This window comes from Elephas maximus, chromosome 7, assembly GCF_024166365.1.
Source record: "Elephas maximus indicus isolate mEleMax1 chromosome 7, mEleMax1 primary haplotype, whole genome shotgun sequence".
Taxonomy (NCBI): domain Eukaryota; kingdom Metazoa; phylum Chordata; class Mammalia; order Proboscidea; family Elephantidae; genus Elephas; species Elephas maximus.
In genome coordinates, this window is record NC_064825.1 from 102927510 (window position 1) to 102954015 (window position 26506).

Here is a 26506-nt window from a genome sequence, read left to right on the forward strand (position 1 = left end):
GGGCCAAGAAATTATTCAAAATAATCTATTCCAATTCGTGATGGTTAAGGTTGTGTGTTAACTTGACTGGGCCATGATTCTCAATTATTTGGCAGTTACGTAATGAAGTAGATTGGCAGTTGTGTAATGATGTAATCATCCTCCATGATGTGATCCAATGTGATCACCCAAACAGTTGTAAGGGAAGTTTCCTTGGGGGTGTATCCTGCATCCAATATATCTATGGAAGTTCTGGCAAAACTTGCTGGCTTGCTCAGGATCCTGCATCCAGCTCATCATCATCTGACCTCCAGTTCTTAGGACTTGGGCCAGTGACCTACTGTACTGCCTGCCAATCTTGGGATTCATCAGCCTCCACAGCCTGTAAGCTGACAGCCTGATGTCTTACTGTCAATCTAGGGTTCATCAGCCTTCGCAGCCTGTAAGCCAGCAGCCTGCAGTCTGACCTGCCAGTCTTAGGTTCCTCAGCCCCTGCATCTACATAAGTTAGGAGAAGCCTCCAGCCTGACACCTGACCCATGCACTTGGGACTTGCCAACCTCTACAAGTCATTTCCTTGAGATAAATCTTTCTATGTGTACACTTCACTGGTTTTGCTTCTCTAGAAAACCCAACCTAAGACACAATTCAAACTGAACCTGAATTATCTGTATATGACAGACTGATTAACTTCACAATACTTTTTCAAAAGAAGTTTTCGAGTAAATTTTAGCTTATGAATTACCACTATAGCTCACATCAGGGGGCTTAACATGAGAAGAGAATTCCTTAGGTGTGCTGAGGGATATCCCATTAGCTATTTCCTCTCTTACCAGCTGTACTTTCAAAAAAAGCGTCTGGTTTCATACTTCTAATCCTACCCTGTAGCAAACAAAGTAACAGGAGACAGTAATAGGGGAAAAAAACTGGAGCATGAAAGACTAGAGTGAAGGTGACTGATTAATAGACAAGCGAACAAAGAAACTACGTATCTATCTTGCTAGCAAGAGAGGTGATATATGAGAACAGCCACTGCCTTATGCCTCAATCTGTAAAAAGCATTTTTAATTTTTAGATTAAAAAAAAAATTAACCTTCATCTAAGTTACGATAAAAGAAAAAAATGCTTGTTACTGAAACATTTAAGCCTAAAATTTTCAGGTTCTCATGGCAACCTGCACATACCGTATATAAAGCATATATTTAGAGGCGTAACTAGTAAATGCAAAATGTGACATATGTGCAATGTGGGCGACATTATTCTGGGAACCTTAACTTTAAAAATCTTCCAACATTTATTTTGCAGCCCCAAAGATGATATAATAGAGTCAATGATGCAGAAGGTGCACACGCAAGGAAGAAGAGGAACAAAGAACATAAATAGAAGCAAAGAGATGAAAGACAAGAAGAAAATTCAGGCTATGAAAAAAAGTTTCTGAATATGGCTCTCCCCCACTGTGAAAACCCAAAAAAAACCCAGTGCCATCGAGTCGAAATCAACCTGCAAATGGAGGCTTAAAAAACAAGATTGCTAGTAAGGACATATATCAAAATATCATTTAGGATGCTCTTTAATTGTGGGCCCAGTTAAAAAAGGAGATGGTCATAGACCAGGGTTTGGTAAATGTGGCACTGCCTCCACAGCAGCCTGGAGAGGTTGATGGTCTTTACTCTTACCTTTCAGGGAGCTCACGGAATATGGATGTTTGGTATTAAGAAGCAGTACCAGAACCAAAAGAGTGGTTAGGTCATTGGGAGAGGGGTACGGAACTTTGAGAGAAAAAGAAAAGGACTACACTTAGGAGTCAGGAGATGGCAGTCTTTTATGTCCCACCATGTCTCGCTGGAAAAAAAAAAAAAAAACCACCGCCATCGAGTCAATTCTGACCCTACCGGACAGAGCAGAACTGCTCCACAGGGTTTCCAAGGAGCGCCTGGCGGATCTGAACTGCCCATCTTTTGGTTAGCAGCTGTAGTACTTATATTAAACTAGGGTTTCCTAGGGAACCAAATAAAGATACAACACCCAGTTTTCTCATTTACTAAATGACCCATGCTAGGAAAAATTATACCTAGCTGTTCATAGGAACTCCAATATGATCCGTGGATTCTCTTTTGCAATACCTGAAGTAGCTATGGATGCTACCTACCTTAAAACCGTATGTCCCTTCCATTAGGGTTAAATTACCCCTACTTTTCAATTAAAAAAACCAGGTACATAGTTTAGGGAAAGTACACAACATCTTATCAGGGCAGTTAACAGACAGGCTTATTTTCCTACTCTCTCAAAGCAAGAATTTCTAGAATGAGACACAGCTTTTACATTACTGATTAATAGTTAAAAAGTTATGCTACCGCATGAAACAGTGGTTACAAAAATACAACCATTTCATTACTGTCATGAGGATGGGCTTCAATAAGCAAGAAAGGTACAGGAATAGAGCACAGTACTTGGAGTGAGAGGACAAGTATGGTAGCCTAGTCATGTTCTACCACCTAAATACCCGGATGCCCCAAATAAGGTACTAATCTCACTTAAGTTCCTCATCTCAAGCTTCCTTGTCTATAAAATGGTGGCAATGCAGACATCTCTCTTTCTCTCTGTGGATCAATGTGAAGTCCAACAGCTAGTACCTTTCATTACAATACAATCTGACACACTCTGTTATCAAGGAAAACTTTGTACAATGAACTTTCATGCAAGAATTCACTCGTCAAGACTTAAAGGTCTGAGACTGGAAGGACCCCAGTGGTCACGGCCCCCAGACCTTCTGTTGGCCCAGGACAGGAACCATTCCCGAAGCCAACTCTTCAGACATGGATTGGACTGGACAATGGGTTGGAGAGGGATGCTGGTGAGGAGCGAGCTTCCTGGATCAGGTGGACACTTGAGGCTATGTTGGCATCTCCTGCCTGGAGGGGAGATGAGAGGGTGGAGGAGTTAGAAGCTGGCGAAAAGGACAAGAAAAGAGAGAGTAGAGGGAGAGAGTGGGCTGTCTCATTAGGGGCAGAGTAATTGGGAGTGTGTAGCAAGGGGTACGTGGGTTTTTGTGTGAGAGACTGACTTGATTTGTGAACTTTCACTTAAAGCACAATAAAAATTATTAAAAAAAAATAAAATTCACTGGTCAAATTAAGAACCAGAATAACAACCAAATAATAAATATGTTTTCGGGTAAATATGGGAAAATGGCAGTGTAGATGAGGCTAGTATCACAGATTTCTTCCAGAATCACACCACAACCTGCTAACAACTCAAATAACTTTTGATTACCTTAATTACCTTGGCTGCACATGAAATGCTGGTGGTCATGAAATTCCAGAATATTAAAAATTTGGCGACATTTAATTCTCTACTGTGATGAAGTCAAGACAGCAAAAGACTGCCAACAGCCTCATTTTCATTTTACTTTTCTGGTAAGACCAAAAAAAAAAAACTAACATTGGAGCCAAATTCCCCATTTTTAGGTATGGCGAATTCTTCGAAGGAAAAAAAATCTGTGGTTACAAGAAGCTGAAAACATTCCTGCATATCTTATTAGAAAATATAAATTTGTGTTTTGCTTCGTAAATTAAAAGGTATAAAAAGTCCTCACGCTTAGAATCTTAAATGTTTCAAGTAGCTCTAAGAGAGGAATGTGAAATAAAAGCTGACGCGCTGGCAAGAGCACACTGGGCATATGTAACCTTCAAAACATGAACCTAAAAAACCTTTCTTTCACATGTGCAATTAATAATTACCAAAATAATGCTCGTTTTGAACCAAAGGCTCTTTTATGTAAATATATCTAAATAATGACAAAAGTACTCGCAAACGCAGCATGAAAACACAGAACAACTTGCCTATTTGACTTTTTGTTTTAAAAATATTTTAAGGCTTTCACATGCATATGAGGCAACTGAAAATACCATGCCTTGGGTCAGGCACACCTCAGTCCTCAAAATGACATCTTGAAGAGCCCTTCTGCAGCAAATTTTCCCACTGCAATTCGTCACTTGACTTCCTGACTGCTGCTTCCATTGACGTTGTGGATCTAAGTAAAATGAGATCCTTGACAACTTCAATATTTTCTCCGTTATCATGCTACTTATTGTTGTGCGGATTTTTGTTTTCTTTATGCTGAGGTATAATCCATACTGAAGGCTGCAGTCTTTGATCTTCATCAGTAAGTGCTTCAAGTCCTCTTCACTTTTAACAAAACTAAAAAAAAAAAAAAAAACCCACTGCCCTGGAGTCAATTCTGACTCATAGCAACCCTACAGGACACAGTAGAACTGCCCATAGGGTTTCCAAGGAGAGACCAGTGGATTCCAACTGCCAAACTTTTGGTTAGCAGCCACGCTCTTAACCACTGAGTCACCAGACTAGCTTGTTCTAAGCACAGCATTCTCTCTTCAAAGTTCTAGAGTTTAGGCATGACATACTTCTTTAAAGAATTATCTCTCTTATGACTGACAAGCATGACTTATAAACGGAGATAAACAGGCTAATGAAAAGCATTCTGGAATTGTGATTTACAACTGCTATTTTAAAAGGCAAGAAAAACAAAAGGTACAATTCTAAAATGGAAAAGTGAGATAACACTCTCTTTAAACTCAGGCAGTGGGGTTTTTCCCGACTAGATGGGTAATCTCAACCTGAGGCAGGAGGAGGCAGAGGCGGCCTACCCAAGATGCTGTAAAAGAGATTCTGACTCAAGGTAGAACGTTTCCCTGTGTGACCTCTAAGGCCCTTTCCTAACCTCAGAAACTGACTCCGTTATGAAAAAGAGATGCTTGGCAAACCCAATGTGTGGGCAGAGACAGAAGAACAGTGTGCTGGGAAAATCAGAAGGCCTGAGTTGGAATCCTACTTCTGCCTCTCTGTGAACCTAAGTGTTGTAAGGCATTTGCAATATGAAATGATTAAACAATAAAAATTTCTGAAGACTCAAACACTCTGAGCCTATGGCTTACTTCCCCTTCCTCCTGCGCCTGCCTTGGCCACCCACCACCTTCCCACTGCTGCACCTTACCATAATTAGGCAGTTTTTTAAAGCATCTAATTAATGGAACACAGAAATTAAAACCTTTAACTTTATTCTCTATTTCTGGCTCATTGCAAATGTGCAACAGCATTTTATCAAGGAATAGTTAGTGCTACACAGTTCTTGATATACTGGCTTTTCTTTGAACCCCAGTGACAGTTGCACAGTGACAAGTTGTAAGCAAGGAGGTTGTTACCATGGGGACCCACTAGGATTCCTGGGGGTGGATCCGGCAAGCTTTTTTTTTTTTTTGGTCAAAGCATCTTTTAATGTTCTGGATCTGGCAATTCAGAAAGCCTGATCTTATTTTCCTTCAGCAAGCTGCCTTTCAGAAATATTGCCATGTAGCACATAATTCTGAAGAAGTATTAAACACTGTTTTAGTGGCTCTCTCGTACAAAAGAAGGACTAAATAAAATTATTCAAGTTTTAATCTTTCCCCTCCCTATTCAACTCACTGAAGTTACAGTGATCTGTGTACGCTGTTATTTCTCTCCAGTCTGCCATATTTTATAAATTATATTGTTTATTATTTTCCCTATCAGAAGCTCTAAGTTCTTCAAAGCAAGTTTCTACTCAGGAAATTTCTGCTTCCCTACGTGATTACGTGAGAAATGTATCAGACACACAAAATTACAATAAATAATACTGATTGGACCGGAACAAAGAAGTTTAAGTTTAAATCCCAAGTTTGCCTCCAAAAGTGCTGTGTGTGGACAAAGGCGATATAATTCAGGGAGATGAACTGCCACTCCCAGCTAAATGTGTGCTGCCATTCTGCTCCCTGGAGACCTGCTCTGTTAGATGATACCTCAAGAAAACAGATCACTTACAAGTCTGATCTCTGGATCTGGTTTGTTCAGAGGAGAAATGGAGAAGTCAAAATTCAAAAGAAAACATTTTTCTAAGCTGTGAGTGAGCTTCTTGGAACACAGTGAAGTCTTTCTTAGCCCATAGCAAAGTTAGACCAGACAAATGAACATCAATACATAAAAATAGCACTTGATTTCATATCAATAATTTAGAACTTCAGCTATCCAAGGCCTGACCCACAATGATTTGAGGGCTAGGAAGTATCCAGAACAAAGCTCAAAAAGTCTCCCTAACAAGAATAGGCAATATATAGACACCAAAGTTTATTAGTGCTTACCGGGGGCCAGAGGGAGGGGAAAAGTACTGAGTTTCGGTTGATGATGATGGAACAATCACGTTGATTAAGGGTGGGGTTGCATAGCTGGTTAATGTAATTACTGTCAATAAACTGTACACCTGTAAAAAGTTGATTTGGCAAAAGTTGTGTGATATATTTACAACGACAAAAAAAAAAAAAGAGTAACTGCTGAGGTTTCTATGTACAACCAAACATCTCGTGTGATTTAGTTCCTTGGTTTGGAGGTTTAGGGTCATGGTTTGATGAGTCATCCCAGCTAACTGGCCTCGTAACATGTTAAGTGCTTCTGTTCTACCTCCTAGTTCATTGCATAGTGCCCAGGGTTTTAAAAGCTTGAAAGGGGTCATCCAAGGTACAACAATGGGTCTCTATTCACTTGGAACAACAGAGGACAAAAGAAAGTCTGGAATACGAGGAGAAAATAGAACGTGAGGCTAACTGCCTCTATGAACAACTGCCAGCTCTGCCAGGAGATCAGAAAAACTGGATGGTGCCTGGTTACCATTACTGAACGTTTTGATCAAAGATTCTATAGAAAAATCCCTATCAAAAGGTGGGAAATGCAGAACAGAATTTCAAATTCTCATGGGTTCTAGACTTTCTGGAGCCATGGAGGTTGGATGAACTCCCAAAACTTTTGCCTTGATATAATCTTTAAACCTTAAATCAAAGATACCCCCTGAAGTCTTCTCAAAAGCAAACAATAGTTTAACTTAACTACTAAATAACATTTGCTTTGAGCATTAAGCTCTTTTAAGATCTATTTATATGGGATCAAAGTGGCAAGAGCAACTGGAAAGATTAGATAGGAACCTTGGGGGGCAGTGATTTAATGTTAATGGGGGAGGAGCAACTCGGAAAAGGAGAATGAGAATGGTTGCACAACTCAAAGAATGTGATCAATGTCACTGAATTGTACATGCAGAAATTGAGCTGGTGTATGTTCTGCTGTGTAGAGTCTCAACAACAAAAATAAATTGTAAAAACAAAAAATAAAATACCTGGGAAACCTTAAAAAAAGAAGTTATATTAATAGCAACATACCCAAAAAAATAAGCGTCTCTGAGCTCACAAAAGCCTTGTTTAGCTTAAAATAATAATTACTGAAAAGCCTAAATACAAATGTCACTAAGATAAAGTGTGTTGAAAATGAAACTCACAACTGTTTTATAAAAGTACAACAGAAATCCCAAAGTGACCAAGCTAAAAGGAAAAAAAATGGCTCTAAGGAGACAGAATATACTGTCAGCTTAAGTAGGCAATAGGCATCAAGATATCCCATAAAAATGTTTTATCTAGTTTTGATATATTTACTTACTTAAGTTTTGCCATAACAGGTCCACAAGGGTTATTTTTAAAGTTTCCCAGACCCATTACCACAATCTATAACCCAAACTGGTTCAGTAAAGTGTTTGGAAGCTTTTTCTTACTGCACTTGTAAATGTATCCAGAGGCTATTAAACAGAAACAGCATATAATAAATACATAATAAACATGGTGTCTTTTCCATAATTATTTCCCATAAACTTGAAAGGGAAACGCAAGGGACAAGCCCAGAAGATAGCTCTGCCGCATTAGTTCAATATGAGTCTAGAGACAAAAGGGAGAGACACATGCTACAGGACAGGAGAGGAGGCAAACTCCTGGATGCTCTGTTCATTTTTACTACTGGTTTACGATTTCCTTGATTTTATTTTTAAATGCATGTCTTGGCCCAGAAAAGCAAAAGAGCACAGAATGCCAGCAGTATCAGATTCTCCTTTTCTTCTTCTCTGCAGCTACAGAGAACAGAGCCAGAATCAAGGTTGTCTAGGAACCTTGTGACTTTGTCGAGGCAACAAACAATAAGAGGTTTCAAGATCACAGAGGCTTTTACACTACAAATCTTAGCCCATTTAATATCTTTCATCGGAAGCTGCTTACTTTTTTTTCCCCAGAAAACTCCTCGAAACCTTAAAGTAGTCTGATCATCTTCACAAGACAAAATGATTTGAACAAACAAGAAATTCACAGAATTCCAATTTAAAGTTTCCTTCCTAGTCCAAGTATTGAATTGTCTCAAAACATAAAATTAAGGTGCCATCTGACCTGACATGGAGTATTCAAATATTTATCGAGTATCTACCTTGTGCAAGGCCCCATACAAGTAAAGGCAAGCCCTATGGAATTTAAAACTTCTCCACACACAGCATTCATGTAATATCATACACACACTACATGGAAGCATAATACTGTTTAGATACATACTTGCAAGCATAGTTTGGCTTCCTATGTCAAAAAATGTCTTCCAGTTTTTTCTACTCTACAAATTTATTCACTCCTGGTTGTATACAAATCCACATTTCAAAGCTAGTTCTTCTTTCTTCTCAATTCCTGCTCATTAATATTAAAGGAAAATTTTACATTTTCCTGGAATAAAGTCTTTCAACTTAACAGAAGCCAAATGATCCCAGGAAAAAAAAATTAAATCCGAAGCATTAAACTGTCTTTCTCAGAGCTCCCTCTCCGCAGCTAGCAGTTTCCAAAGGGAAAACCAGCACCGCGACACTGCTGTTACAGATCATTCATGAGGTTACTAACCGAGCTGAGGCCAGACAGACTCCATCAGCCGGGCACACAGCCACTCACCGTCGCCCTTTGTTTAAAGTCTCAACTGCCAGCCAACCCACGGTATTGCGTTCCACTCAAGCCCAACAGTTTTCTTTTTAAAGAGGAAACAATCAAGAAACTAAAACAAATGCGTTACTTAACCAGAAATGAGGAAAAGTTCGAATCCATATACCTTACAAACATAACAAATTCTTTAAAAATGATGGCTCACTTTAAGTTTCCTGTCTGAAATTGTGCTAGTATTTTGTAATTATCAGGCTTATATGCCTAAAAGAATCAGTTATAAATAATCATTAAAAACTTGTGAAAAACTTCATTATCCCGCACTGGCAAAGCACCGGACAGAAGCACTCTATACATCAAAAGCAACAATACAGGCAAATGTCTACACTGCTGAAAGAACCAAGACCCCAAGCAGCCTCACACCCCGGGGATGGGGGACTGTGGAGAAAGAGGCAACCTTCCGAAGGGCCATAATCCTAGGCATGACTCTTCTAAAATTCAAATTAATTTAGAGAAATATTATGCAAAGTTCTGCACTAAGTGTTTTATTCAAAGCTCTTTTGGTTGTAAATAACAGAAACCTCCTTCGAACTAACTTAAGGAAAAAATGGAACTTAAACTGAAAAGATACTGGTGTATCTCAAAAAACCCAAGAACAGAAAATACAGTAGGGCCACACCTGGAAAGCCTTTAGCTACCCAGTCTTCTGGTCTGCACGTGGATGGCTGCCTCTCTCTCTAGAACTGCTTCACTGCTTCCACATTTGAGGCTGAACTTAGTTGTACCCCAGCATCTGAGTTTATATGTTCTGAGTTCTCTAAATGTAGATGACTTGTTTGTTCCCTAAAAATCTGAATTTCAGTTCCAATCTCAAATTCCTAGGAAAAACTGATTAACCCAGGTTGGGTCAGGTGTCCACCCCTGGGCCAAGAAGCTGTCACAAGAGTGGCCAGGTCACAGAGTGTAATTAGGGTAGAAACTGTGTGCCCACTCCTTCCCCACCACCACTGCAAAAAATACGAACCAGGCTAATCAATAAGGCAATCTCCTCCCTCAAAAAGCTTAAAATCTTGCTGGAATGAAAAAAGATATTACTAATAAAATATTATATCCCCTAAGACAGCACTGGAATGGACAGGGAAAGCTTCATGAAAAGGGTTAGGTGAGCACTAAATGACAAGGAGGAACTGAAGTATGAGCAGGAAGGGGATGAAGAACATTCCAAAACGCAAAATGTGACACCTGCTCCTCTTGCTCTAGCCATCTGAAAAATATGGACCTAAGGAATAGTCGTTTACCACATAAACAGCTTCCAATAAAATATCCTTGTTGAAAGCCTGTTATAAGGTTTAAAATGACTGTCTAACCACAAAGCAGCACTGCTTCAATGTGCAGTAATAACCAGCCAGCTAATGAATGTCAAATAGTTACACATTTTCAAGCTGCCTGTCAGCACCACCCTGACTTCCTGTCACCCCAGCCCCCATAAACTCTTGCTGGGACTGCATTCACAACCAGGCAGGCAGCCAATAGGGACAGCGCAGGTGTTTCTCACTGGTAATATCCCACCCAACCCAGCATGGTAAGTCAGCAGCAGCATCAGGCACAGACAGAAATCATCCAGGAGAGAAAAAAGAAACACTAGCTAAACTATGAGACTATAATGGGGGGGGGGGGGGAATCCAGGGAGCAGAAAAGAATGTTTCCCACAGGAAAGCTACAAGCACAGAGAGACTGGGAAATGCCTACAGTAAATTATCTGTACAAAACAGAAACTAGCAAAAACTTAACAGATGTCCAAATAATATTAGGTTAAAAAAGACAGTCTACTCACAGTAGACTATTAGTTACCTCACATTATCACCAAATATCACACATTCCCACAATCACTGCAAGAGCTTACTTCAATTTTACTGGAAACAAAAAGGTAAACGAACAATGAGAAAGTGGTGACAGTTTCTAATTTAGCCATTCTTCTGCTGAAGAGTAGCGATGTTATGTAAATCAAAGAACTGACCTTTCAAAATTTAAGACGAGAAAATTAAACAGCCAGGGAACACAAAAAAAAAGCTTCATTTTTATCATCCCCAAACTAAAAGACTTCCCAACTCAAAAGTACATTTTCAATGGAGTTTCAATTTGAGGGAGAAGTGAAATTACTGAACTCCATTTTGTCAAAGGCGAGCATAGCTCTAAAAACAGCTGGCGGTCCATGGAGGTCAGAGTTAGGGAACGGTTCTTCCTAAAGTCACACTCTACCTATAAACACATTCAGAAAGTGGCACATTAAAATCAATTAAGTGAGATTAGTCAGATCTTACTGCAACCTCTGAACCAGAACTCACCACCCCTCTTTACATTTGCTACCAAATTTTCAAAGTGGAGGAAAAGAAAATTCAGTGTTACAACCCACAAGCTGTTCTGAAAATTTCTTATAAGGTGGGGAAAAGGTTTGGCTGATTGAGTATCACATCAGAACTTCACAAAGCCCTAAGAGTTAAAATACCTTAAATCCGTCAAGAAACCGAAATACACTCATGCACACTCTTCCCTAACTAAGCTTTCTCCCACCTTGAGAAAAAATAAACTAATTTTAAAATAACTTATCCTTTTATGTTTGTATGAAAACTAGACAACAATGGTTAAGTATGAAGAAAAAACATTACCCATAGTCCCACTGCCCAGAGATATATTTGGTATTCACCTTCTAGTCTGTAAAAATAATAATAGTTTTTAAGAGAATTAAAGAGTTCCTTAGCAGAAAGAACATGGAAAGTCAATACGGAGTTTATGACAGACACAAAACATTCCTGAAAAAGTTTACAGGTCTGGAACTGAATGAAGTTTAAAATAAGCAAATAAATCTTCATGACCTCCAACACAGATAGTATTAAAAAAAAAAAAAAAAAAACCCACTGCCGTCAAGTCAATTCTGACTCATAGCAACCCTACAGTATAGTAGAGATTTAAAAAATAACATTATAGGACAGTTCTGCTGATTAATTCTGCAAGGAAACCCCTACATTAAGGAGGTTCTAATCTCCAATTTCATGGCAAGGACAAGGTTGCAATTATAAAAATCTCATCACAAGAAAACTATTTTTACAACAAATAATAGAGCTCAGAAAAGGACTCTTTATACAATATCGTATACAAAGCAAATGGTCAAAGCTGATTAAATCTGTCATCTAAATTTACGGCTCTTAAATATTAGAGCCCTCTGTTGTTGTTGTTAGGTGCCATCGAGTCAGTTCCAACTCACAGCAACCCTATGTATAACACAACGAAACAGTGCCCGGTCCTGCCTAAAACTAGTCACCTAATTAAATTAGGGGAAGACCCAGGTGCCCCTACTATAAATTCAACAATATATTTGTATTTTTCAGTATTCTATGAACATAGAAGTCTATCAACAACAGACTCTCACGTGAAGTATGAAATGTGGGGAGTAAAAATGAATCTGAGAGATGACAGGGAACAATGAGCTACAAGGTTCTGTTGGGGAATGATGCCCTTCATAGCAAAATATTTCAGATGCACAAACTGGACTTTAATCTTGTCCCTTAAGCCACAATGAACATAGGAAAATGCAAAACAAAATATACCCAAAAGAGGAAATGACAAGAACACAGTAGCTACTGCCTGTACATGGCGCACCCAGGCATTTCACCTGTCACTGTATTTGGTTGAACCGCATTACTACCCCTGAAGCTTTTGTTGTTAGCTGCCATGGAGTCAGCCCCAAATCATGGCGACCCCAAGTACACTGGAACTGGGCCATCCTCATGCTCAGTTTCAAATCTGACTGTAAGTGATCTACAGAGTTTTCACTGGCTGACTTTCACAAGCAGATTGCCAGGCCTTTCTTCCTAGTCCATCTCAGTCTGGAAGCTCTGCTGAAACCTGTTCAGCCTCACAGCAACACACAATCCGCCACTGACAGCGAATGGAGGCTGTACATGAGGCGCGCTGGCCAGGAATGGAACTCTGCACGGAAGGGGAGAATTCTACCACTGACCCCCACGAGGTTCGTATCCCCATTTCTACAGATGGAGAAAAGAAATAACATTATCAACACCGTCCCAGGCACTGTTCAGTGCCCAGCGTAATCTACCTCAAATAATTCTCACATTACCCTTCCAGGTTGGTATCTCCATTTAAAGATGAGGCCCAGAAATGTTATGGTCACACAACCAAGCTATCACATGAATCTCTTCTGGGCTTTGCTTATAAATCCCATTCAAGTCGCATCATTCTTTGAAACCACAAGTTTCCATTTTAGCCCAAAACCATTGCCACAGAGAGACCCTAGAAAAAAAGCAAACTAAATCCAGTGCTGCCAAGTCGATTCCAACTCACAGCGACCCTATTGGACAGAGGAGAACTGCCACCAGAGTTTCCAAGGAGCGCCTGGCGGATTCAAACTGCCGACCCTTTGGTTAGCAGCCATAGCACTTAACCACTACACCGCCTGGGTTTCCAGTGACCCTAGAGGAACTCTAAAATAAAAGAATCAACTCTCAATTACGGGAAGACTAATTCTCCATGTTTTTACACAAACTTTCGAGTTTCCCTTTTTCCTTTTTGGCCATCAGAGGAAATCAACTTTGGAATGTGTCAGAAGTTAGGCTCAGAGAAGCTACAAAGACAATTCCTGGTTCAGATTATATTTCTGAAACACTTGAACTTCAATGATACATTCTATTTTCAACTATTACCAAAGACAACGAAGAATCAAGGAATAGTTTTGAACAAAAGAATGGCTTATGTTGTTTTTTTTAAAAAAAAGGTGTATATGTCCTCCCTGACACTAAAATAAAACCCACGTGTCAAGCACTTTAATTTTTAAAAGTATTTTTGGGACTCTACCTGATCCTTTGGGGTGACAGGGTTGATTAAGCTTTCTGTTTATTCTGTGCCCCCAAGGATTAATATTGAACTCCCTTTATTACTGGAAAAGAGGAAAACGGAGTGGCAGGCCAGGCTTAAGAAGCCAAGAGAGGAAAAGCAGGCAATCAAGCAGACCAAAATCAGTTGTGAACCTCCAAAAAGATAAGGACAAGCTTATCTTAAGAAGCCCTGTTGGCGCAGTGGTTAAGAGCTCCGGTTGCTAACCAAAAGGTCAGCAGTTCGAATCCATCAGCCACTCCTTGGAAACCCTGTGAGACAGTTCTATTCTGCCCCATAAGGTTGCTATGAATTGGAATTAAGTCGGAATCAACTCAACAGCAATGGGTTTGGGTTTGGAGTATCTTAAGAAGAAAGCAAAAAAAAAGAAAGAAGAAGAAAGCCTTTCAAGCAAGAGAATACTCAGTGAATAGCTTCGTTCATACTGGGACAAACCGGGAGGCCTATGAGTACCGTTGAAATGCTCTTATCCTGAAAGTGTCAGCTATTTATTTAAAGTAGGCCATTAAATGCCATGCTTATACATTAATCTGTACACAATATGCGAGATCAGTCCAACCCTCTAACAAAAACCATTATTTCAGCTATAAAGCAAAGGCAGAAACTTGCCTATTCTTATTCTCTTCATGTGATATTTTTTCAATACACAACTCATATTTTGAAAATGCTACTCATTCAAAGATTAGACATCATTAGATTAAAAATTGGAAATGATGCTAACTGCAATATGAATTACTGTTATATACTATTAACATGTAAATATCAAGAGGTTTGAGGGTGTCAATGGACACCCCTCTGACTGGCAGGCAGTCCATAAGAAGAGCATGGACTCTAATCAATTCAACCTCTTATAGATCCCCAAGGGAGAGCTAGATACCAAAATGAAGGAGACATCCCTGACCTCAAGCAGCAGAGGAGAGTGGAGGAAACAGAGCTTAACCAAATCCTATCACTCACTGGTTTAAAGACAACAAAGCAATCTGTTGTGACTACACAGAGCCCTGAGCAGAGAGGAGCCCGTGGTCCTACCTTCTCCAGCTTCACCTTGGTCTCCAGGTGACAGCTTTTCTCTTTCCAAGGCACCCCACCACCACCACCTTCTACCTAGTCCAGCCTCACAGGAAAATGGAGTTAAAGAAGCTGCAGTAGCAGTCACAAGAAAGGGCGTAGAATCCAGGACTCACACTTTTCATTTAGTAGCAGAGCCCAAATCTTTATTTAAGAAAAAAAAAAAAAAACCACATACACACAGCAGACATACAATAAACATTAGGTCTCTGCCGTCTTCCTTTCCTCCTCCTCTTCCAGGCCAGTATATGTTTAAAAGGGAGGCCTTTTTGCGCCTGTGCTGGGATATGCACCGACCTACCTCACACATGCTAAAGAGCACCATTTAAAATGTTATTGTTAAAACAAATTACGCCTATCATCTATTATTAAACCTTAAAAGCAAACCACAGAAAATGTTCTACATTCTATTTTGGTGAGTAGCGTCTGGAGTCTTAAAAGCCTGTGAGCAGCCATCTAATATACACCACTGGTCTCACCCATCCGGAGCAAGGGAGAATGAAGAAAACTAAAGATACAAGGGGAAGATTAGTCCAAAGGACTAATGGACCACGACTACCATGGCCTCCGCCAGACTGTGTGCGGTACAACTAGATGGTGCCTGGCTACCACCACCGACTGCTCTGACAGGGATCACAATAGAGGGTCCCAGATAGAGCTGGAGAAAAATGTAGAACAAAATTCTAACTCACAAAAACAGACCAGACTTACAGGCCTGAGACCAGAGAAACCCCCAGAGTGTGGCCTCCGACACCCTTCTAAGTCAGCAATGAAGTCACTTCTGAGGTTCACCCTCCAGCCAAAGATCAGACAGGCCAATAAACCAAAAGGAGACTAAAGGGGCACACCAGCACAGGGGCAAGGACTAGAAGGTGGGGGGAGGACAGGAAAGCTTGTAACAGGGAACCCAAGGTCGAGAAGGGAGAGTATTGAAATGTTGTGGGGTTGTTAACCAAAGTCATAAAACAATATGTGTACTGATTGGTGAGATATTTGTTCTGTAACCTTTCACCTGAAGTACAATAAAAAATAAATAAAAATAAAGCACACCACAAAACTGTGACTAAGATAAACCTATTTTGGTAAAACAATAAACATTTCTACAGCATATAAAAAGGATGAGCAAGAATATGATTAACAATCATTTCAGAGTGGTGGGACTATGGATGAGTTTTTCCTTTCTGACATACGTATTTTTTATAAACAATCTGTAGTTTCTGTAATAAGAAAAATAAATGGAAATCTTTAGAAAAATAAACTAATCACTGGCTTAAGGTTTCACTGTCTGCCAACGATATTACAGGTATTTTCACATCTTACTGCACTGAAGCAGAATTACCACGTGTGACAGATACTGCTGCCTCAATTTTGCAGCTAAGAATAAACTGAGGCTCAGAAGAATTGAGAGGGCGGCCAAGAATATAGGTAGTAACTGAGCAAGACCACACACAATCCAGCCCTTCGAACTTCAAGCCAAGGGCCCTTTCCATTCCACAGCATCTCACAAGGCAATTTGCATTACTGCTCATGATACTGTAAAGAAAAATTCTGTGATAAGACTATTTTAAGAGTACTTGCTACATAACCTGAGCAAGTCAACCTCTGGGGGTCTCAGTTGTCTCATCCAGAAAGTGAAGGGGTTGACAACAGATGTTCAATCTCTAACAGCTCATCTTGATAATCAATTTTAAGTCTCCATAACATCTTTGGAGAAGAAAACCTACAGCAAGAATGAATGGTTCGCGAGCAGTTGAGTTCCATGCTCTGGGCCAAGAGTCATTCTTAATGGAAACAGGTGGTGACACACTCACGAGGAAAGAACCGCTGGAGGAACCATAACCTTCCCGGTTAAAAAAAAAAAAAACAGCTGAAACCTTCAGCTTTGCTTTACTAAGAACACTACTTCAAATCTTGGTTAACTAATGATCAAAAGCCAAACACTGGGTAAGTAAAGCTACAAGAACATAAAAATTGGCACGGGGGAAAAAAATCACTGTAGCAGTAGTTCACTCCTGCTTTTATTTAACTCAGTGATTTTCCAAGAGGACTCATTAATGCCAAAACTGAAAGCACCCTGGATAATTCTACGTGAAGCCTTCATCCTTACCAAGGATTTAAAAAGAAACTGAAACTTGGGTAGTGCTCTAAGAGATCCTACACGTGTGGAAAAAACCCTACCCAACACATGTCGAAAAGGTTAAAGAAAGCAATTAAAGCCTCTCCAATCCATAGAGAATGAAAGACAGCGAAAAGACCTTTAAAAGGTGAAGTTCCTGTAAATGATACACTGTGTATTTGTAACCTGTTACACTGCAAACATTATAAAGCACTCCAAGCTCTTTAAAAACTGTTGTGCGACTTTTTACTCGAAGGTAATAAATGTGCAGCATTAACTCTACCGGCGAGAAAAATGATTCCGTTTTGCTCAAACAGGCTCCAACCAAAAAATCTCACCACCTTTCCCCCAACTATGAAGATGAGCATAAACCAATGAGAAGCTCCTCACAGCCTGTGCAAAGGTCTTACAGAATTAAAACAACGCTCTGCCCCGAGGACCAGGACCAAGACACTACCAGCTTTAAATCCAAAACCAGGTTCCTGGCGAAGAAAGCTCTTTAGTGTGTTCCCCGCGCTCCCGGGTGCGAGATTCTAGCTTTGCTACTAGGCCATGACTGGGTGAGCACCTGATGTGGGGGGAGGGCGAGCCAAGGCCCTAGCGGATCTGGGGCGAGGAATCGAGGGCTCTCAAGGCTTACGAGGCAAAGCGCAGCCCTCTGGGGTCAGGGATCCTGAGCACCCCTAGGGGTGGGCACCTAGAACACGTGGAGCGACAGGAGCGGCGAAAGGGTGTCCCAGACAGGTAGCCTGAGTCTGGCCCGGCGGCAATAAGAAAGAAACGACCAGGCTGCCCCTGGGCAGGGAATGCAGCCCTCGGGGCCCGGAGAGTAAAGGCAAAGGGCGCGGGGAGAAGGGGAAAAGCCACGAGGAGGGCAGGTCTCCCTGGGCGCAGGGGCACGCGCCGGGCAGGCGCGGCGGGACCCGGAGAGCCGAGGACCCCAACACACGAGACGAGATCGCGTACCAGGCCCTGGGGCGCGGGAAACGAGGAGCGACCGCGCCCGGAGAGCCCTGTGACCCGCGGCCGCCCGGAGCGGACCCGCCCCGCGGCGCCTCCCTCCTGCCTGCTTTCCCTCCTCTCCTTCCCTCCCACCCGCTGCCGCCACACTCACCAGCGGCTGCACCTGAGCCCGCCGCTGCCTCAGCTGCTACCTGCGCCTCCGCAGCCGCGCCGCCGCCGCCGCCGCCTCGCTGCTGAGGCCGAGTCCCCGGGGAACCTCCGCGTCCCGCCGCCGCCGCCGCCGCCGCCGCCGCCGCCGCCTGAGCAGAACACCCCAAAATGGCGGCACTTCCGGCACCTACCACTGGCGGGGAGGGCCGCGGAGTAGGGGGAGGCGACGAGGGGAACGTACCACCTTGGCGCCTCCCGCAGCGCCGAGCCGAGCGGAGCGCGGTGCAGGGGCGGGCTGAGCTCAGGGCGCAGCAGCGCCCCCTCGGGCAGGGGAGTGGAAAAGCACCTTGTACTGCCGCCCCCGGGGCCGCGGGCGGAGCCCTCAGCCAAGGAAGCTGTAGGGGTGCATCTCTTTGTCTCCAACCTGTACTGGAGAAAAGGGTGACAAGACCCCGGCCTGGGAATCTGAAGTTCTCGGCTGTGTGCGCCACACCCACTGGAACTCTGGATGCCCCTGGTGCACAAGGACCCCCTCCTAGCACTGAATATGCGCCTAATAAAATATTTGATAAATAAATGAATCGTGCTGGGCCAGTGTTGGGCCCATAACGCACCTTTCTTTATGCCCCAGCGATAAATCAACAGGATCTTTCGTTGCTGGGATGTGGAATGTGAGCGTGTTCCAAGCTTTCAGAGTTAGGAGAGTGCCTTCTCTCAAGATGATGAGCAATGTGAACAGACAATGTTGCAAAAATCCCTGCAGTGCCAAGAGACAGTTTACACAGCCCTAATTGGTTTTTCCCAGATTTTTATCTTTTTTAAACAACCCAGGTTAGGTGCCTAAAGACCTCTTTCGGAGTGACTCAGAAATCCCAGAGTCTACTAGACTCAATGCAAACAGTACAACAATTTGTTAAAAAAAAAAAAAAAAGGTTTATTCTGCAAGTTCTAGACCTTGTGAGTTAGTGAACTGCAGATAAAGAAAACTTAGTTCTGGGCCCTCTTGGCACCATCAACAGGCAAATAACTCATGGGTTTGCAAATAATTTCTCTGTAACATCATTTGGCTTCCCAGAGCAAATAATTTTCATGCCCACAAATACTGATTATACCCTACCGGACCACAAAAAGCAACAAGTGGGCTCCCAAGCAGAAGCCTCAAGGGTTTTCCCATGTGTTGGATGCACCTTTTTCCACTTTAAGGAAAAAAAAAAAAAAGACCATTTTTAGGGTACCATACAAGGTAGATGGGACAATTAGCCCCAAAATCCTACATTGTCATATTCCCTTTATCATTTTACGGAGTGCTAGTAGCACAGTGGTTAAGATTTTGGCTGCTAACCAAAAGGTTGGTAGTTCAAATCTACCAGCTGCTCCTTGGAAACACTATGGGGCAGTTCTACTCTGCCCCACAGGTTTGCTATGAGGTGAAATCCAGTTGACTGCATGGGTTTGGTTTGGTTTTGGTTTATCATTTCATATCTTTATAATACCGGTATATGATCTTGTACGTAGTTTTATGTGTAATTTACTGAAAACATCCTACATTTATAGAACGTTATGAGTAGCACTGGTTGGCACCTAACAACAATATACCCTACAAAATGGGGACAGTGGTTGTTCAGAGGTAGAATTCTCACCTTCCATGAGGGGGACCCTGTTCTATTCCTGCTCAATGCACCTCCTGAGTGGTGTGTAGCTACCACTTATCCATCAGTGGAGGCTTGCCTGTTGCTATGATGCCAAACAGCTTTCCAAAGAGCTTCCAGACTAAGATGGCCTAGGAAGAAAGGCCTGGCCATCTACTTCAGAAAATCAACCAATGAAAACCCTATGGATCATAACAGTCCAATCTGCAAGGAATTCTGGGATGGCCCAAGACCAGGCAGCATTTCATCCCGTTATGCACAGAGTCATCATGAGTCAGCTAACTTGACAGCATCTAACAACAATAACATAGTTTACAGAATGTTGTCACATACATTATCACAATTTATATTTGTCTCTTGGCTGCCATAGATTGAAGAAACTTTTTAAGAAGAGAGTCTGTCTCATTTTTATGTGCTCCACAGAATTATCCATATATCCACATGTCTCAGTCCCTCACCTCCTTCAGATCTTGACTCAAATGTCACCTTCTCACTCAAGCCTTCTTTCACTACCCTTATTAAAATTGCACACCCTCCCCCATGCTTACAATTTCCCCCTCCTGCTTTAATCTTCACAACTGGACCAATATGCAACATCATGATAAACAGAGGAAATATTCAAGTTGTCAAAGATATAATTTTATTTGGATCCACAATCTATCCCCATAGAAGGAACAGTGGGATAACATCTAGGACATCATATATGAGGAAAGCCAAATGTCATTAAAAAGACAGGAAAGAAAGAAAAGGCCAAAATGGATATCAGCAGAGACTTTGACATTTGCTCTTGGATGCAGAGCAGCTAAAGCAAAGGGAAGAAATTATGAAGTAAAAGAGCTGAACAGAAGATTTCAAAGGGCGACTCGAGAAGACAATGTATTTATAATGAAAATGTGCAAAGACCTGGAGTTAGAAAACCAAAAGTGAAGAACACGCTTGGCATTTCTCAAACTGAAAGAACTGAGGAAAAATCCAAGCCTCCAGTTGCAATGTTGAAGGATTTTATGGGCAAAATATGGAACAACACAGGAAACATTAAAAGAAGATGGAAGGAATATACAGAGTCACTGTACCAAAAAAAATTGGTCAATGTTCAACCATTTCAGGAGGCAGCATATGACCAAGAACAGATGGTATTGAAGGAAGAAGTCCAAGCTGTAATGAAGGCATTGGTGAAAAACAAGGCTCCAGTAATTAATGGAATACCAATTGAGCTGGAGATAGAAAACCAAAAGGGAAGAATACGCTCGGCGTTTCTCAAGCTGAAAGAACTAAAGAAAAAATTCAAGCCTCGAGTTGCAATAGTGAAGGATTCCATGGGGAAAATATTAAGCAACGCAGGAAGCATCAAAAGAAGATGGAAAGAATACACGGAGTCATTATATCAGAAAGAATTAGTCGATGTTCAACCATTTCAAGAAGTTGCCTATGATCAGGAACTGATGGTACTGAAGGAAGAAGTCCAAGCTGCTCTGAAGGCATTGGTGAAAAACAAGGCTCCAGGAACTGAGAGAATATCAATGGAGATGTTTCAACAAATGGATGCAGCACTTGAGGGGCTCACTCATCTATGCGAAGAAATGTGGAAGACAGCTTCCTGGCCAACTGACTGGAAGAGATCCATATTTATACCTATTCCCAAGAAAGGTGATCCAACCAAATGTGGAAATTATAAAACTGTATCATTAGTATCACACATAAGCAAAATTTTGCTGAAGGTCATTCAAAAACGGCTGCAGCAGTATATCCATAGGGAACTGCCAGAAATTCAGGCCAGTTTCAGAAGAGGAACCAGGAATATCATTTCCAATGTCAGATGGATCCTGGCTGAAAGCAGAGAATACCAGAAGGATGTTTACTTGTGTTTTATTGACTTTACAAAGGCATTCAACTGTGTGGATCATAACAAACTATGGATAACATTGCGAAGAATGGGAATTCCAAAATGCTTAATTGTGCTTATGAGGAACCTGTACATAGATCAAGAGGCAGTTGTTAAGACAGAACAAGGGGATACTGATGGGTTTACAGTCAGGAAAGGTGTGTGTCAGGGTTGTATGCATTCAACATACCTATTCAATCTGTATGCTGAGCAAATAATTCGAAACGCTGGAGTATATGAAGAAGAACGAGGCATCAGGATTGGAGAAAGACTCATGAACAACCTGCGTTATGCAGATAACACAACCTTGCTTGCTGAAAGTGAAGAGGACTTGAAGCACTTACTAATGAAGATCAAAGACCACAGCCTTCAGTATATCTTGCACCTCAACACAAAGAAAACAAAAATCCTCTCAACTGGACCCGTGAGCAATATCATGATAAATGGAGAAAAGATTGAAGTTGTCAAGGATTTCATTTTACTTGGATCCACAATCAACACCCATGGAAGCAGCAGTCAAGAAATCAAAAGACCCATTGCATTGGGCAAATCTGCTGCAAAGAGCCTCTTTAAAGTATTGAAAATAAAGATGTCACCTTGAAGACTAAGGTGCGCCTGACCCAAGCCATGGTATTTTCAATCACATCATATGCATGGGAAAGTTGGACAATGAATAAGGAAGGCCAAAGAAGAACTGATGCCTTTGAATTGTAGTGTTGACGAAGAATATCAAATATACTATGGACTGCCAAAAGAATGAACAAATCCATCTTGGAAGAAGTACAAGCAGAATGCTCCTTAGAAGCAAAGATCGCGAGACTGCGTCTTATACACTTTGGACATGTTGACAGAAGGGATCACACCTTGGAGAGGGACATCATGCTTGCAAAGTACAGGGTCAGCGAAAGAGAGGAAGACCCTTCAGGAGATGGATTAACACAGCGGCTGCAATGATGGGCTCAAGCACAGCAATAATTGTAAGGATGGTGCGAGACCTGGCAGTGTTCGTTTCTGCTGTATATAGGGTTGTTATGAGTCAGAATCGATTCGACTTGATGGCACCTAACAACAATATGTGGAGGCCTGGTGGAGCAGCAGTTAAGCACTTGGCTGCTAACCGGCAATTTGAACCTACCAGCTGCTCGGAAGGAAAACGGTGTGGCAGTCTGCTTCTGCAAAGATTTACAGTCTTGGAAATCCTATGGGGGCAGTTCTACTCTGTCCTACAGGGTTGCTATCTGTCAGAGTTGACTCGATGGCAATGCGTTGGTTTAATACAGAATACCTATTACTCATATGTTTTATTTATTTAATTTGCAGACTCCCCTCATTAGAAGGTAAACCCTGTGAGGGGAGGGATTTTGTCTCTCTTGTTTCACTGCTACTTTCTCAGAGGCTAGAGTAATGCCTCTGGGTTTATCCAGGTGCTGGGTAAGGAAAAAGCATTTGTTGTTTAGCCTTCAAATGCTTCCTAGGAAAAAGTGGATGCCAGGGGTTTGGTGAGGGAGAGAGGGATGAATAGGTGGAACACAGGGGATTTTTAGGGCAGCAAAGCTATTCTGTATGATATTATAATGGTAGATATATGATATTATACATGTGTCAAAAATTACTGCACTGAAAAGGCAGAGTGAACCCTCATGTAAGCAATGGACCTTAGTTAATAACAATGTATCAACATTTATTCATCAATTATAACAAATGTATCACACTAACGCAAGCTGAGAGGTGCTGGTGTTTCAGTAGTAGAATTCTGGCCTTCCATGTAGAATACTCAGGTTTGCTTCTGGACAAGGCACTTCATGTTGCCATGGACCAGGGACAGCTAACAGCTAACAACAAACAATGCAAGATAGTAACAATAGGGGAAACTGCAAGGAGGGGTGCTGAAGAGGAGTCCCTAGGTGCTCCAAATGGTTAAGCGCTAAGGCTGGCGATTCGAATTCACCCAGAGGTGCCTGGGAAGAAAGTCCTGGCAATCTACTTCCAAAAAATCACAACCATTAAAAACTCTATGGAGCGCAGTTCTACTCTGAAACACATGGAGTCACCATGAGTTAGAATCAACTGGCAGCGAATGCTTTAGTTTGTTTTTGTTTTGCTTTTTTTGGGGGGGGGGGTGCTGGGAGAAGGAGGAAGGAGTATATGAGAAGTCTATACTTTCTGCTCAAATTTTCTGTAAACCTAAATCCCAAAAACCCATTGCCCTTGTGTCGATCCTAACTCATCACAACCCTATAGGGCAGAGTAGAAGTGCCCCAGAGGGCTTCCAAGACCACAAATCTTTTCAGAAGCCAACTGCCACCTCTTTCTCCCATGCAGCAGCTGGTAGGTTCAAACCACTGACCTTCTAGTTAGCAGCCGTGCACTTAATTCCTGCACCACCAGGGCTCCTTGTAAACCTAAAACCAGAGTTTCAAAGTGGTTCCTTCCAGTTCAAAGCCCTGCTGATAATCTGCATTTCCATACCAGATATACTGAATCAGAATCGACTTTTAACAAAATCCCCAGGTGATTTTTATGTGTAATAACGTTTGAGAACCACTGCCCTACAATACGGTAAGGAGCCTGGGTGGCGCAGCAGTTAAAGGGATCAACTGCTAGCCAAGAGGTCAGTGGTTCGGAACCATCAGCAGCTCTGTGGGAGAAAGATGTGGCAGTCTGCCTCTGTACAGATTTCAGCCTTGGAAATCCTATGGGGTTGCTATGAGTCGGAATCTACTTTACAGCAGTGGACGGTGGGAGGCTCTACTAGTGGTTCTCAGAACTAGTCACTAATCAGCAGCATTAGCATTGCCTGAGAACTTATTAGAAATGCAAATTCTCAGCAGGGGTTAGAATGGGAACGAACTAAACTGCTATATATATTTTAAAAAGGCTATTTTTTTTTTATTAATTAAACAAACAAACTGCTTAAGAGAGCAGGGACCACCCTGTCTTGCTGTCTTGCTGTTTTCTTGTATCTTTGGTGCTTCAACACGTTGTCTGGCTCAATAGATACTTTTTAAAGGGCAATCTAGAAAGTTTTCCCTATTTTATCTACCCGTTGTCTTAAGGCTCCCACTAGCCAAGAGTAAAGGCCACTCCTTACAGGGGATGCATGTAATAGTATCACTCAAGGAAAGCCACAGTCCATTAGCCCAAAGTTGAGGGGAAGTACAATTACACAAAGAACACAAACGGGCTCTTATAACTTCAAAAGCTTTCATTAAGAGAGACAACATTCTAAACAGTCCAAATACAAAAAAGCCTGAAGTTAGATTAAAAAAGCCTAAAGTGAGATTAAAAAGAATATGAAAAGCACCCTGTTTCACTTTTTGCCTTCCAAATTGATTAAGATTTGCTTTGAAAAATAGCCAGTAAGGGTACAGGGAAACAATTCCTTTCCAAGTGGTTAAAAAAAAAAAAAAGTTACCATCACTCATGATGACCCCATGTGTTACAGAATAGAACTGCTCCATGGAGTTTTCTCGGCTGTAATCTTTTTTCTTTTTTTTTTAACATTTATTGAGCTTGAAGTGAACGTTTACAAATCAAGTCAGACTGTCACATATAAGCTTATATACACCTTACTCCATACTCCCACTTGCTCTCCCCCTAATGAGTCAGCCCTTCCAGTCTCTCCTTTCGTGACAATTTTGCCAGCTTCCCACTCTCTCTATCCTCCCATCCCCCCTCCAGACAGGAGATGCCAACACAGACTCAAGTGTCCACCTGATATAATTAGCTCACTCTTCATCAGCATCTCTCTCCTACCCACTGTCCAGTCCCTTTCATGTCTGATGAGTTGTCTTTGGCAATGGTTCCTGTCCTGTGCCAACAGAAGGTTTGGGGATCATGACCGCCGGGATTCTTCTAGTCTCAGTCAGACCATTAAGTATGGTCTTTTTGTGAGAATTTGGGGTCTGCATCCCACTGATCTCCTGCTCCCTCAGGGGTTCTCTGTTGTGCTCCCTGTCAGGGCAGTTATCAGTTGTGGTCAGGCACCATCTAGTTCTTCTGGTCTCAGGATGATGTAGGTCTCTGGTTCATGTGGCCCTTTCTGTCTCTTGGGCTCTTAGTTATCGTGTGACCTTGCTGTTCTTCATTCTCCTTTGATCCAGGTGGGTTGAGACAAATTGATGCATCTTAGATGGCCGCTTGTCAGCAATTAAGACCCCAGACGCCACATTTCAAAGTGGGATGCAGAATGTTTTCATAATAGAATTATTTTGCCAATTGACTTAGAAGTCCCCTTAAACCATGGTCCCCAAACCCCCGCCCTTGCTCCGCTGACCTTTGAAGCATTCATTTTATCCCGGAAACTTCTTTGCTTTTGGTCCAGTCCAATTGAGCTGACCTTCCATGTATTGAGTACTGTCCTTCCCTTCACCTAAAGCAGTTCTTATCTACAAATTAGTAAAAAACCCTCTCCCACCCTCCCTCCCCCCTCGTAACCACAAAAGCATGTGTTCTTCTCAGTTTTTACTATTTCTCAAGATCTTATAATAGTGGTCTTATACAATATTTGTCCTTTTGCCTCTGACTCATTTCGCTCAGCATAATGCCTTCCAGGTTCCTCCATATTATGAAATGTTTCACAGATTCGTCACTGTTCTTTATCGATGAGTAGTATTCCGTTGTGTGAATATACCACAATTTATTTACCCATTCATCTGTTGATGGACACCTTGGTTGCTTCCAGCTTTTTGCTATTGTAAACAGAGCTGCAATAAACATGGGTGTGCATATATCTGTTTGTGTGAAGGCTCTTGTTTCTCTAGGGTATATTCCGAGGAGTGGGATTTCTGGGTTGTATGGTAGTTCTATTTCTAACTGTTTAAGATAATGCCAGATAGATTTCCAAAGTGGTTGTACCATTTTACGTTCCCACCAGTAGTGTATAAGAGTTCCAATCTCTCCGCAGCCTCTCTAACATTTATTATTTTGTGTTTTTTGGATTAATGCCAGCCTTGTTGGAGTGAGATGGAATCTCATCGTA

At 41.7% G+C, this 26506-nt stretch overlaps 1 protein-coding gene across 1 annotated transcript in view; it reads right to left on the reverse strand.

Annotated features, from left to right (window-relative positions):
• Positions 1-18120, reverse strand: part of CELF1 (CUGBP Elav-like family member 1) — a 94902-nt gene extending 76782 nt beyond the window's left edge. Inside the window, exon 1 of the mRNA XM_049891155.1 lies at positions 17996-18120. The gene's annotated coding sequence lies outside the window, so the exon portion shown is untranslated. The remainder of the gene's footprint in view (positions 1-17995) is intronic.
• Positions 18121-26506: the final 8386 nt, after the last annotated feature.